Here is a 14,889-nt window from a genome sequence, read left to right as displayed (position 1 = left end):
CATTTAATACTGGGGTGTCAGCTGTAATTATTTTCTCTCTCCTGGTCAAAGTGACAGGTAGTGATGAATGAAAACTCCATAACCCGTCAGGAATAGCCGACGGAGATATGGAGTAGGGGGTAACTGATATGGAAGAATTATAGCAGGTACCATGAGCTTAACCCGTCAGCTCCTGCTTTGGCTGACGGGTCAGTCACGACGGACGTTATGGGCTAACGTAATGAAAGAAGGCATGCTAACGGGAGCAAGACAAACCGATGGGCTGAATGCTCCAGGTCTAACCGACGGCAATTCGAAACTCCTGGGCTACTCAGTGTAGCAAGAAGCTGACGCCAACTCGGCTGAAGGGGAGAATGCAAGCTGACGGTTTCAAGGCCGACGGTTCTATGAAAACCATGACTTGGTCACCACGCATGGGTAATAGGGAAGTTGCTTGTATTCCACACCCAGTATCAGAGTCCTATAAGGAAAGGATCCCGCAATCTACGCTAATGAGGAGTCCTATAAGGAAAAGACTTCTGCTCCAAGGAAAAAGGTCAATCCTCGACTACTATAAAAGCCCCAATACCCTCACAAATCAAGGTACGCATAATTAACCCCTCTCTAGCACTCTAGAGTTGAAAGAAGTTCTAACTTGACCTTCGGAGGGTATTTGGCCGGCACCACACCGGTGCTCTCTGTTAGGTCTTCTCTTTTTTGTTGTGCAGGTGTCGTTTTGAGCGTACAAGCATCGTGCAACTCACTGGTGAGATTTCCGGCATCATCATATATATATAAGTTATAGTGCTTTTGAACCTAAGATTTTACCATTCACTTTATATGAAGAATATTTATAGATCTTTACGTGCTCTTAATGCTCTAATATTAATTTTAAAAATATTTCTTATTTTGACACTAAGCAATTTAAGAAAATAATAATTAATTAGTTTATTGTGAATTCCACACAAAAGTAGATATATTAACCACAAATATCAAATACCAAAATTGAAGCAATAATAATTGATGGGGATCAACTAAGTATAGTCAGTCCTTGATTGTCGTCCACAACTTGGTCACACCTAAGGAAAACCACAATAGAATGACAAATGTATGAACAAGACCCTTCATTAAGAATAATGAGATCCACCAAAAAGAACTCGTCTATAGATGACCATGTTATAGATGACCATACCCATGGATGATCAAATTGTACTTGGTAATTCTACATGAAATTCTCCAAAGGTTCTACATAAGCAAAACATGACACATTGCTTGGTACGTGGAAGGAATTCCATGCACTTCGTTCCACATATCCTATTTTCTTCATTAACTACCAACATCACCCATGATGATGATGGATCCCAAATAAGTAGACCCTCGTCAAACTCTCTATAAAAGGAGTAGGTCCCATCTACCAAAGATAAGTTCTAAACATTCACTATTTTCCATCCTTATGTCCTAGAGAGCAAACTGACTTAACCATCGGAGGGTTCTTGGCTAGGTCACATTGGTCACCTTTGATGGTTCTTTCTTTCTTTTCAGGATTTATAGCCATCACCATAGTTCAAAGCATTCCAGCCACTGAATTTCAAGCATCATCAATAATAAAGTAAAATAAGTACACACAAATTTAGTAATGAAGTAGAAAATCAATAAAAATTAGAAAAACCACTCCATAGATCCAATCCCATGAGAAAATTCGTTATAGAAAAATCAATTACAAATATTCCAGTCACAAAACCTTTGCACAACTAGACTTTCTAAACATTTGTAAACTTGTTGTTTGCCTTCGTACGGTGATATCTCAAGAGTCAAGAACCTCTAGACTTCCTAAGGGAATCTCCTCAACGAAGCAAAACCTTTGGGACTCCAAGTGCAAGGATGTTAGGACTTAGGAACACAATAATGGTTGTTCTTAAAGAAATTCAAGTATAATCTTAAATGGGAACAATGAGGGATTAGAGTTTCTTGTTCCTTGGGTTTGTTTTATGGTTGAATAAAGTGTGGACAGGATGTGAGTAGTTGAAAGTTTGGAGGGCTTGGATGAGGGATTCAGATCATAGGAGGGTGGGCCAAGGCTAGGGCAGCAAGTGTGGATGCGATATGGGAAAGGCTCTGGAAGGAAAATGATTTAGGGATTGGTGGTAATGCACTAGGATTTGAAATGAAAAGTGGACGACTGAAGGTTGATGGAGTTAATGGTTTAGATACATGAATGAGTTGAGAGGTGGAATATGTTGTTGCTTCTTTGAGAGAGCCATTTTTTCCTATTGAGACCTCTTCAAGTGAGTGTCTTCCTCCAATGCAAGACAATCATGTCTAAGCAACACAAATTGGCAATTTCATTCAATTAATATGAAGTGTGATTACAATTGACTATTTAATTATAAAATCATGAGGTAATCCTTTTGGCCCACCTTTCCTCGTCTTATTGGTTCAATTGGTCCCCGTGTCAAACATGATTAGCATGCTTGGGATTGTATCTAACTAATATATCTTATCCTTATCCTACTCTTAGATTTTAGTTATCATCTTAAGCCTAAACCATGGTATTGTCCGCTTTGGGTTACCCCTGAGTGACGTGAGACTCAACTAAGATTTGGTTCTCTTTTACCTCACACTGCTTAAGGGGTCTTTTATTGGGCCCCCACAATCCACCTTTCTTAAGGGCCACACATTCTCGGAACTATCCTCCAACGCTAATTTTATTTACTTTAAGTTGTGCATCACGGTTTTAAAAGATCTCATTCTAATTAGAATTTAAGGTCTCCATATAAAGCGCATAAAATCTCTACCTTGATGTCGTAGGACTTAGCCGGGATTTGATTATTCCTCACCTCACCCCCATTTAAATGGTGTTTCAAACTTTTGGGTCCCCACATTATATACTGGCATGCACCCAAATTTAGGTTAAATTATCAATGCGAAGTGTAGGACAATCCCAAAAGGGGCTTTTCACTTTTGGGGCATTGCATGATAAACATTTACAGGAAAGGGTGATGGAATTTTTTGAAGCTCTTATTAGCAAACAAAGAATCCACATGGAATCAAAGACATTACAAGGACAGCTGGTGACACGGATGTTTTCATGAGACACATTATCAATCATTCTTTGTTTGCTTTTTCTTTCCCATTCAAAGTCACCCAAAAAAGAAAAGTACAAATTAAGGCATCACTGTTACGAAAAGAGTATGGCTAAAAAGAATTAGAAAGAGGTGCTGAAGGGGAACGTGTTACACGTGCACTATTGATCTTTAAGCTTAGGGCAATGATGTACCTAAAGAGGTGGACTCTTGGTATGAATCAAGCTTCTTGGTTTAGACAAAACTATATATATTACTGTTTATGCATAACTGGTTTTTTATAAAAATATTTTATTTGTTTATCTGTTAAATTTTGTCCTTTAACCCTTTCCGTGCCAAGTTTATAAGTTATATGAAATACATTTACATATTTCTTTGTGCGAATGTGTATCCATGTGTCTGTAATGTGAATTTCTTTTCTTTTTTCCTTTTCAAAAGAAAAGGTAAAAAATCAAAGATATATCCTAGTTTTAAACCAGCTCTTATGTGAGCCCAAACCAAGGAAAAGACAATCACTTTTATTATAATTATTGTTGTTGTTTTTTCTTGTTCCTAACACGGTTTCTGGGGCCAGCTAGTCACTTACAGGTTAATAAAAACAAAACAAAACAAAAATTTCAAGGTTCTCTGAGTGAGTCTTTTTCACTTTGTTTCTCTTTATTCTTTCACATCTAAATTTGAAAGGAGATTTAGTTTCCATTTGTTAAAATTGTATTAAAATATACTAGTATCTTGAAAAAAAGTAAGAAAAAGTGAAAAAATTAAGGTTTTAAAAATCTGTATATAAAATTTAAAAGGTAAAAACTAATGCTAGAATCTGAAACCAAATACACTCTTAAGTACCGTTGAGTTACAATGTCATTGATATCGAAGTTATTTACTTCCTTATGTCTATATGTAATACAAGTTTCTTCTGTTGAAATAATCTTAAAATTCATTTATCTTTTTGCTCAGGAAATTTATTTGTTGTCAAGTATATTTGAAGAAAGGTATTGGTGGATATATGAAGACCCATTTTACCATTTAGCACAATTCCGTGATTTTTCATTGTCGTTAAATTTTTTCATATATATATATATATATATATATAAGATTACAAACCAGTAGATGAATGTTGAATTTGTTGGGTTATAGATTGATCCTAGTTAATTGTTGGATTATATATTGACCCCGGTTAATTAATTCAATTATCCAAGTTGATTAATTAAGTCAAATTACATGCAAATCATGGAGGCACTAACAAATCACCAAATAAACTAAGTGCAGTAGAAATTAAATAGACATGGTGATTTGTTGACGAATGAGAAAAACCTCTTGCAAGGCCAAAACTCCACTGAGTGATTTTCAAGTCATCACTTCCAAGTATCCACTAATCATGAACAATTGGTTACAAGTATAAGGAATCTTACCACTATCCCAGACTATCCCAAAATACCAACTTACAGTTGAACCTTTAATCCAATCTCCAATGGGAGTTGATCTTGTTGAGACTTCTTCCTTTGCATGGATCCCAATACGTATCTAACTCCTAGTAATTGATTGATTGTTATTGGGCACAAAGTTTTTCACTTTAAGGCACATTGAAGATTTGAAAGCCCTTGGTTACAAAATCCTAAGGCGCACAAAAATGCAGTTCCTTCTCACAGTGTACGAGTTCTCTAATTAAGTTCTCGTGTCTTTGATGACTTTAAAATAAAGCTTTTATATGGACTAGAGGTTTAGAGAATGAAAACCTAGCAATCCAAGTCATTATGGGCTGAAATTCAAATTTAAGAATTCTGAAATCGTAGAGCTCGATAAATCAAGAGGTGTCGAGCTTGTGTCGAAGTCCTTCATTAAGTCTCAAAAGACACTAGTGTCGATCTAGTGTTGAGACTAGTGTCAAGCTTCACTGAATTAACTTTTCTTTACTTGTTTCTTGGTTTAATACATAGAGAATATGACCCTAAAATTAATTAATTCAATTATCCAAATTGATTATTGTTCAAATTTTATGCAAACAACGTGGAGACAAACAAATCACAAATCTAATCTAGAGTGTAGTGGAAATTAAATTTAACATAGTGATTTGTTAACTAATAGGGAAAACCTTCACAAGGCAAAAACCCCACTAGGTGAATTTGAGGTTACCACTCCCAAGAATCCACTAATCAAGAACAAGTGGTTACAAGTATAAGAAATCTTACCAAGACCCAGACTATCCTAAAATACCAACCTACAGTTGAATCTTTGCACTAATCTTCAATTAGTCTTGATCTTGTAAAGACTTCGTCAATTGTACAAATCTCCAATCTGTGACTAACTCCCAATAACTTGAAGTTTGTTGTTGGATGCAAAGTTCTTCACTACATACTTTGTAGAATTGAAGTCAACTTGGTTACAAAACCCTAAAGTGCATAAGAATGCGGTAGCTTCACAAGAAGTATGTAGATTCTCTGTGTGAGTCACTGTGTATGATAACGGTTGTAAAATGAAAATTTTATATCATTTAGTAGGTTAGAGAACGAAAATTTAGAAAAGCCACGTCATCATAGGCCAAAAATTAGATCTGAAAATTTTGGATCTGCAAAGCTTGATAGATCGAGAGGTATCAAGGTTCATTTATTCTTAATAGATGTAGGTATCGAGCCAGGTGTCAAGACACCTATTTTCAACTTTGAACACTTGTTTCTTTGTGCAGTTTTCATGTCTTCAATACTACCATTTGAAAACCTTTTTCAAAGTACTTCATGATATTCTCAAATCCCCTTAGATCTACCCAAATACAAGTAAAATGCGTTTTGTCATAGGATTTGCCAATTATATAAAAATATGACTCTAAAGAATTATTATTTAGTTAGTCCTTTCTTGTTTGGGTTAACACGACATATTTTCATGACGATGACAACTACAACAACAATACTAAAGTATTAGATTGAAAATTTTGAAGTCGGCTATGAAATCTCAATTAATTAGGATGGGTCACTCACATGTATTCTAATATGTTGTGTTAGGATAGATTTTATTGTATTCAACAAGTGAATATGAGTTGAGTGATTTATGACTTCTCTCATATCTCATTTGTTGGTTGTGATTTTGTCACAGATTGCCAAAGAGGGAGATTGTTAGGACATAAATGGATCATGCTAGGAACATAATAGTCAATATTTTATGTAGTTGGTTAATCCTTTGGCAAAACGCACTTTACTTATATTTAGGTAGATCTAAGATGTATTTAATACTTCAAGGAACAAGAGTTTAAGTCTAGTATTCAAGCCATGCAAATTTGTCCAAGAAACAAGTGAAGAAGTGCTAATTTTTTAAAGCTCAATAGCTACTCGACACCGCTCGATAGCTAGGCTATTTATCGAGCTCTTCAGCTTCTTTTTATCGCAATCTCGAAACCTCTTGATAGTTAGGTCAATCGATTGAGAAACTTTTTGTCCCCTCGATAGCTCTCGATAGCTCACAACAAATAGTCTCAAAACCTTCTCGACACCTCTCGATCGATCGAGAATTACAAAATTCAGATTTCCAAATCTGATTTTCGGCCCATGCTTATGTGTTTGTGTAGGGTTTTTTTTCTCACAATCCTAGACATATATAGGGCTTATTTTAGAGGCCGTCACATAAGAGAATACAAGGAAAATATATGCAAAAGGTGACCGATGCCTTATTCTCTTAAAAAGAAGCTACTGCGTCTTTACGTCTTAAGGTTTTGTAACCAAGTGCTTCTTGATCTTCATTGTTGATGAAGTAAAGAACTTTGCAGCCAACATCTTCTTCAAGTTGGTGTGTTAGTCATGTACTTAGAGCCGTGCATCATTGGTTAGTCACGTACTGGGATTTGTACGAAAATGGTGGTGTTTATATATTGAAAAGTTCAGAGGTTCTGAAGCGGCAGAAGGTTTCTATTGTAAGTTCATCTACGGGATTTGTAAAGTCTAGGGACAAAGGTTTTGTACTAGTTTTGAAACTTCTCTTTACTATAGTGATTTGCTTTTCGAGAAGCTTTCCTCCTAGGTTTTTTTACTATGAAATTAGTTTGTTTCATTAGTTTTCCTGGGTCATCATATCTTGTCTTATTTATTTTTCCGCTGCATGATTTTAACATGATATTGATGTTTGTTTGTTTTAACAAGTTTTATTCATAATAAATCGAATTAACAACTTGGGTTTAAAACTTGTTAATTTTATCAATCGAGGTCTAAATTTCCCAACAAGTGGTATCAGAGTGGGAACACTTTAATTGGATTAATTTCCTGAGTGTGATCTGACCCCTGTTGTCATGGATCATGGACATTCTCTTTGATTCCTCATTTATTTGATGGAACTAATTATGTGTACTAAAAAGTTCGTATGAATTTTTTTTTTTTGTAGGCTCTAGGTGAACAGGTATGGCAAGCTGTTGAAGTTGGCTGGATTAAGCTAAAGGAAGCACCAGTGGATTAGGATGATGCAACTATCATAGCGGAAAATTTCAACAATAGGACCTTGAATGCTTTGTTTTATGGGATGACCAATGAGAAATTCAAGAAAATATCATCTTTGGAAGTTCCCAAGGAAGCATGGACCATCTTGAGACCACCTATGAAGGTACTAAGGCAGTAAAGACTGTGAAACTTCAACGACTCACTAGTAGTTTTGAAGAAATAAGGATGGAGGAGGATGAGACATTTGATGAGTTCTATGCTAAACTCAAGGGTATTGTGAATTCTGCCTTCAACATTGGAAAATCTATAGCAGAATCTAAGATTGTTAGAAAAATCCTTAAGTCCTTACCTGAAAGATTCCATGCCAAGATCATTACCATTGAAGAAGTGAAGGACATTAATCAACTTCCTTTGACTGAGATTGTAGGGAACCTTCAAACCTATGAGATGGGATTAGGCTCAATGGAAAAAGGTGAAAAGAGTAAAACTTGGCTCTTAAGGGTCTAGAGGAAGAGATTGAAGACTCTGAAAATGAAGATGAAGATGAGGATGAGAATCTAACTTTCAAAACTGATGAGATTATCAAACTTCTTCAATTTAGGAAAAAGGATAAGGACAAACCTCCTAGGAAATCTAAATCCTCTAAGAAGGGCAAGAATGAAAAACCCCTTATTGAATGCTGTGAGTGCAAAGGTTTTGGTCATATGAGGATAGAGTGTCCAAACTACCTCATGAAGGAAAAGACCAAGGAGTCAAAAGATAAAGGGTTGGTTGCTACTTGAAGTGATACTAAGAATGACTCTTCTAATGAGTATGTGGATGAATGTAGTCACGTTGTGGCCTTTGCTACCTTAACTGATAAGATGATTGTGGAGAGTGCTAGTGATAGTGAGGATTCTTCTGATGATACTTACCTAAGAAGTTGACCCTTCAGGAAGCCTATGATAAGCTATGCATTAAATTCATAAAATCTAAAAAGACTTCTCATCTTTGTAAAAAAGAGCTTAAAGAGGTAAAAACTGAAAAAGTTGATCTATTAGTCAAATTAGATGAGACTACAAGGTTGGTTGAGACTTTTGTTGTGGAGAACACCTCATTAGAAGAGAAGGTTAAGAATCTCAAGGTAGAGTTCAGGTAAGCTAGAACTCAAATAGAAAGGATGTCTAGTGGAAAGCTTGATGAGGTATTGAGTGCTCAAAAGCCTAGTTCTGATAAGACTAGCTTAGGATATGTTGTTTTCTCTAGCCCTTCTTCTTCCACGGCTTCTGGATCAAGACTGTCTTTGTGCTCCAATTTGAGAAAGGTGATAAAGGTATGAAATCTAAAGCTTATTTGGCTTATTCTAAATCATCTGTTAGACCTCATGTTTGTCACCATTATGGTGTTTCTAGATACATTTGTCCTAATTGTTTTAAGTTGTATCCTCATAAGCAATTGTCCAAACGGTCATAAGTTTCCTCTCAAGGAACTACACCTTTTTTTGGAGAGTTGTTAAAATTTTTGACCTTTTTAACTCAATTTTAGGAGAATTCTAATTCTTCTATGTCCTTTAGTAGACATACTAGAACACTTGCCTTTTCATCTTCACGGCCAAAGACTCGTGCTATATGGGTGAGAAAGGAGCCTAAGACTTAATTGTCTTTTATAGTTTGTCCTCTGCTTTAATTCTTTCTATCTAAAGTTAGACTTTTTTTGCTTGATTTCTTATTTGTTTTTGGAATCATACTTTTATGCATCTGCACCTTTCTATCATACCTTCATGCATATGTATCTTTTTTTCTACTTTCATGTTGTTTTTCTGTTTTTGTTTGGTTGTTTAGTTTTTATTTTATTTTGTTTTCAAAATAAAAATAAAAAGGAAAAATCAGAAAAAATACAAAAACGGTGTGTGTTTGTGTACATTGGTACTTGTGTACCTTGGATGGCCATTGAAACAGAGTTTTCTAAACTTTGTATCTTTTGTAGGCTTAGATGAGCATCTCTATGCATAACTAAGCAAGTGAACTTTGTGGCTCGTGTTTGTGATGAGTAATATTAAGTTATCTCTTGTACTTAACAATTGTATCACTTTTTTTGACGAAAAGGACTAAAAAATTCTAAAAGAAAGGCATAAATAACCATCTCACCATTATTGCCCGCCAATCATGAAATGACATTTGTATGTTTCGACATAGCAAAAGTGCAATGTCAATGATATTTGTATGCTTTGGCATAGCAAAATTGGAATGTCAAAAGCTTAACATCATTGAGTATTTCTTTTCTTTCTCTTATATACCCATGCATGATTTGCATAAAAAGAAAAATATGCAAAGAAAAATAAAAAGCAAAAAGATCAAAATGCTTTTAAATATGATTGCAAGCGTATATTCTAGGAGACGTGGGAGTTATAGGATGTACTTTAAAGGTGATATTCCTTATCAAACAGTTACGATTGTGTGTGAGTTAAAGTGATTTTCTCATATCTCAAATCATCATAATATGTATACATTGTTAGGACATATGTGGATCATGCTAGGAACATAATATGTCAATATTTTATGTAGTTGGCTAATCCTTCGACAAAACATAATTTACTTGTATTTAGGTAGATCTAGGATGTATTTAATACTTCAAGGAATAAGAGTCCAAGTCTAGTATTTAAGCCATGCAAATCTGTCCAAGAAACAAGTGAAGAAGTGCTGATTTTTTAAAGCTCGATAGTTGTTCGACACCTCTCGATAGTTAGGCTATCTATCGAGCTCTTCAACTTCTTTTTATCGCAATCTCGATACCTTTCAATAGCTAGGTTGATCAATCGAGAAACTTTCTGTCCCCTCGATAGCTCCTCGATAGCTCTCGATAGCTCGTAACAGATAGGCTCGACGCCTCCTCGACACCTCTCAATTGATCGAGAATTATGAAATTCAGATTTTTAGACCTAATTTTCGGCCCCATGCTTATGTATTTGTGTAGGGTTTCTTTTCTCATAATCCTAGACATATATAAGGTTTATTTTAGAGGTCGTCACATAAGAGAATACAAGGAGAACATATGTAAAAGGTGACCGATGCCTTATTCTCTCAAAAAGAAGCTACTGGGTCTTTGCGCCTTAGGGTTTTGTAACTAAGTGCTTCTTGATCTTCATTGTTGATGAAGTGAAGAACTTTGCAGCCAACATCTTCTTCAAGTTAGTGTATTAGTCACGTACTGGGAGCCGTGCATAATTGGTTAGTCACATACTGGGATCTGTGCAAAAAGGGTGGCGTTCATATATTGAAGAGTTCAGAGGTTCTGAAGCGCTAGAAGGTTTCTGCTGTAAGTTCATCTACAGGAATTGTAGAGTCTAAGGACAAAGGATTTGTACTAGATCTGAAACTTCTCTTTACTATAGTGGAATTCTTTTTGGAAGATTTCCCCCAGTTTTTTTTTTTATTGTGAAACTAGTTTGTTTCATTGGTTTTCCTGGGTCATCATATCTTGTCTTATTTATTTTTCCGCTGCATGACTTCAACTTGATACTAATGTTTATTTGTTTTAACAAGTGTAATTCATAATAAATCTAATTAACAACTTGGGTTTAAAACTTGTTAATTCTATCAACCGAAGTCAAAATTTCCTAACAAGAACCATAATGGAAAGATCGGGCAGTAAATTAAAAGATAGAAATAGACCTAAGGAAACTTTAATATATGAAGGACCAAGGTTCCCGAGGTGTACACGGAAGATTCAAAGAGCAAAATTAGGAAGAAAAACTCTCTTAGCTCTCTCTAGTTCTAGCTTAAACTTTCTCTCTCCTTTTTTCTAAACCCCCTCGCTTGTTGTTCTCCTCCTCATTTTATTGCCACTTTCCCTCATCCTCTAGTTGTCTAGCTCCTAGTTGGAATTGGGGTATACTTGTCCCATCAAGATTTTGCTCTGCCATTTCATGATCATGAAGGAAGACTTTTAGGGGTGTTTCCATTATTCAGGCCAATCATTTAGCAATGTGGTTGACATTAGGTAAGGGGTCTCATTAATGCGGAGGTAACTATTTCATTGGGTTTTACATTTTCTTCATTGTGTCCATTAGGAGAAAGGTGGAAGGAGGATGGTTGTATTTGAGGAAAGGAGTTGTTATTCAAGGTAATTTGATGACCTTGGGAAGAAAGTTCAAGGGGGTTACCTCGATTAAGATCCCTGAGAGAGTTACCATCCTAGATTTCTATGGACGCCTAAGAATCCCCGTGGTGTGGGAATTTCTATAGGTTAGTCGCACATTGGGTCCTTGGTGACGTGATTCTTGTGTGCTCGTGTCTCTAGGGTGAGGTGTGCGTATATGAGTCCCTTTTTCTTATTTTTACTTTAGGAGTTGCCACCAACCATTAATTTTGTATTAGGTGTAATTTGTCACCTAGGGGTCTAATTCATTTTAGGTTGCCTAATTAACTAAACCAAATTTTACGGGTTCATTAATTAAGGAAAACCAAAAGTCTCGAACCAAAGATCTTGGACTCAGAAGTTTGAGTATGTGTGGGGAAGGTGTTAGGCTCCTCACAATGCCTATCTGAAGATAGTACCTCATTTTAATTTATTTTTATCATTACCATTTTAGCAAAAGAAATAAAACACTTGGCATCTTGATTTTTGAAAAGGTTTTGCAAACAATACATATATACATACATATATATATATATATATATGTAGCTTGTTTAGAGCACCAATTTTAATTATGGCTTGATTAATTTTATTCTTAACACATTTAATGCGGAATATACGTGATTAGCAAATTAATCAATTGAAGCATTCAACAATTGCATGTATGAACAAATAAGTGCAATGCTAAAATGGAAAGTATAGTGGGTAAAAGAACAAACCCAGATCCTGCAATATCGCTTGATTGCACTGCCAAGCCTTATCGGCAAATTTTGGGAAATACCTAATGCTTCCAAGCTTCAAAATACTCTCTACACTCTAAATAGGTGTGAATTGTGTTTGGGTACAAACCTCCTTTCAAGGTATAACAATGGGAGAGGGGAGGAGAAGAGATTACAAGGATTTCTTTCTTAAGGATGAGTACAAGGATTTCTCTCTTGGGGATGGTGTTAGGCACCTCACAATTGGGCTACGCACGCAGGCCCTATGTATGTGCATGCATACTCATGCCCAGAAACCCTAATCCAAGCTTTGTTTGCTTCTGTTTCTTTATTTTGCTTACATGATATGACTCTGTCTTAATTTATTTTTCCATGCTTATGAGTTTCTACCTCCATGTGTTGTTGTTTGTTTTCTTTTTGTATGCTAAGTTAGGGTTGGATTCTTTGTCTTGTCATGAACAAGCATATGATATGATCATGCATCGATGCATAGGTGTTATGACACGGTAAGGTAAGTGAAGTAAGTCATCCATTCACATGAATATGCATTTGTTTGGGACATGATTTTGTCTTGGGTTGATGTTTAAAGTATAATCACATGTTTGTTTGATGCTGCCCTGTCTATGTTTTCTGCCTTGGATGTAATACAATGTTGTGTGATAGATGTATGTTAGGGTTTGGGATGAAAAATGCCATATTGTTTACTTAGATGTACGCTAGTGTGTGTAAGTCTAGAATGATGAATGTTGAATATGCCTTTAATGAGATTAAGATGTACAACACAATGAGTGGAAACTGACCTATGGGTCAGGTGAGGTTGGGTGCTTAACACCTTTCTATCCCCATACCTAAACTTCGAACACGTGCTTTGGTAGTAGATTAGTCCTTCTATGAAGGGTGCTATATTTATGGTTCTTAGACCTAATCTAGGTGGCGAGTCCATTTTCTTCTCTGCATCGGTCCACTTGGTGTACTCCCCTAGTTGCACCCACAATGGTGACTCCACTGGGGATAGAGAGTTTGATTTCAATGTGTCTCATTCTTGATCTTAATAAAGGTTTATTCAATATTTTTTTTTTCACACACTTCACTTGGTTCTTTTTATCCCTTTCACCTTGGTTGATAATGAGTGGGAAGGTAGAGCCTCCATTTAGGCTAAAATCTTCCGGAGTTCATCCCACCAACCCACAATTTGTGCCATTGTCTATAATGGGCTTTAAGTACATTAACGGTTTGCCACCAATCAACTACGGTCCATTTAGGCCTAAGGTTGGAATCATGGCCCACCTAGTTGTGAGTAACCTATTGATTTATCCCTTTAGCTCTAGGGAGCCTACCCACACTTAGAGAGATCCCAAATCCTATCAATAAGAGGGTATCCTTTATATTTCTTGTTTGTTCAACCATATATCTTGTGTTCACCTAATTCTAAAGGACAAATAAAAGATGTAAAAAATTTGAGGATGACCCAAAAGTTATGGCATACACTAAGATGTTGGGATAAAAGAATTAAAGTTCTCACATATAAGAGGCTTGTCCCAAAGTCCAAAGGTATATCTTAACTTAAAAGGTTCATAAGACCATAGCCTAGTTGCTATCATAAGCCCAAATCAAAAGGCCTCTTGAAAAGGAGAACTTGGGCCTTAGGTAACAAATATGTTATGGACTTAGCATCCAATATCCTACATAGCCAATATGAAATTCCCTAATATTAGGCCTCCTTGTTGTATGCCAAGGCTCAAAATGATGAGATATCCATGAACTTTGAAAGGAAGGCTATAATATGTTCTACCTAAAGGGCTGCTTCAAAAAAAAAAAATGATGATAATAAATGGGAAAAGGAAGAGCCTAAAGGTGATGGATACATTGTAAGCCCATATTTAAGACAAATGGTTGAAATTTTCTAAGTACGTTCTAATGAAAGCCCACGAGAGTAAGATGAGAGCTTTATTGTAAATGGACTAAAGCCCAATGAAACAAGGGGCAAGGTTAATGAGATGAAAGGGAGTGATTTTGTAATTGGACCTTCATTAAAATGGACTTAAAGACTTTATAAGAATATCTAAGTTAATAAAAAGAACCTTTTAATTGGGACATAGGCTTAATGAAATGAGACTTCTTTTTAGGCACCATTGCACCACCAAGATCAAGTAAGCATGTACCCACTCCAATTTGGGTTTGAGAAAAGAATGGAAGACGTTTGATTGAAATTGAGGACACATATCAAGAAGAGACATTTCAAGAGGAAGTATCTCAGGAAGAAATGGCTACTCCAATTGATGACATGATTGCATAAAAGATATTAAAAACAATAGAAGAACAAGGTGATGCTCTCAAGAAAATGGGGGGTCGTCTCTTCAAGCTAGAGGAGAGCAAGCTCAAGAAACCTGTACACATAGAGATACATGATGAAGATGAAGGAGAAGAATGGGATGAAAGTGATCGGTGCAAAACTGCAAGTGCACAGTATCGTAGTTTTATAGTAGAGTGATGAGAAGAGTATTGTCCTCAGGGATTGGTAACTTTCTTTTGACAAATACCAAAATTATGCTAATCTCGATTTTATCTAGGGAAGTCACTAAG

Source organism: Quercus suber, unplaced genomic scaffold (assembly GCF_002906115.3).
Source record: "Quercus suber isolate HL8 unplaced genomic scaffold, Cork oak 2.0 scaffold_58, whole genome shotgun sequence".
NCBI lineage: Eukaryota > Viridiplantae > Streptophyta > Magnoliopsida > Fagales > Fagaceae > Quercus > Quercus suber.
This window is presented reverse-complemented; position numbering follows the sequence as displayed.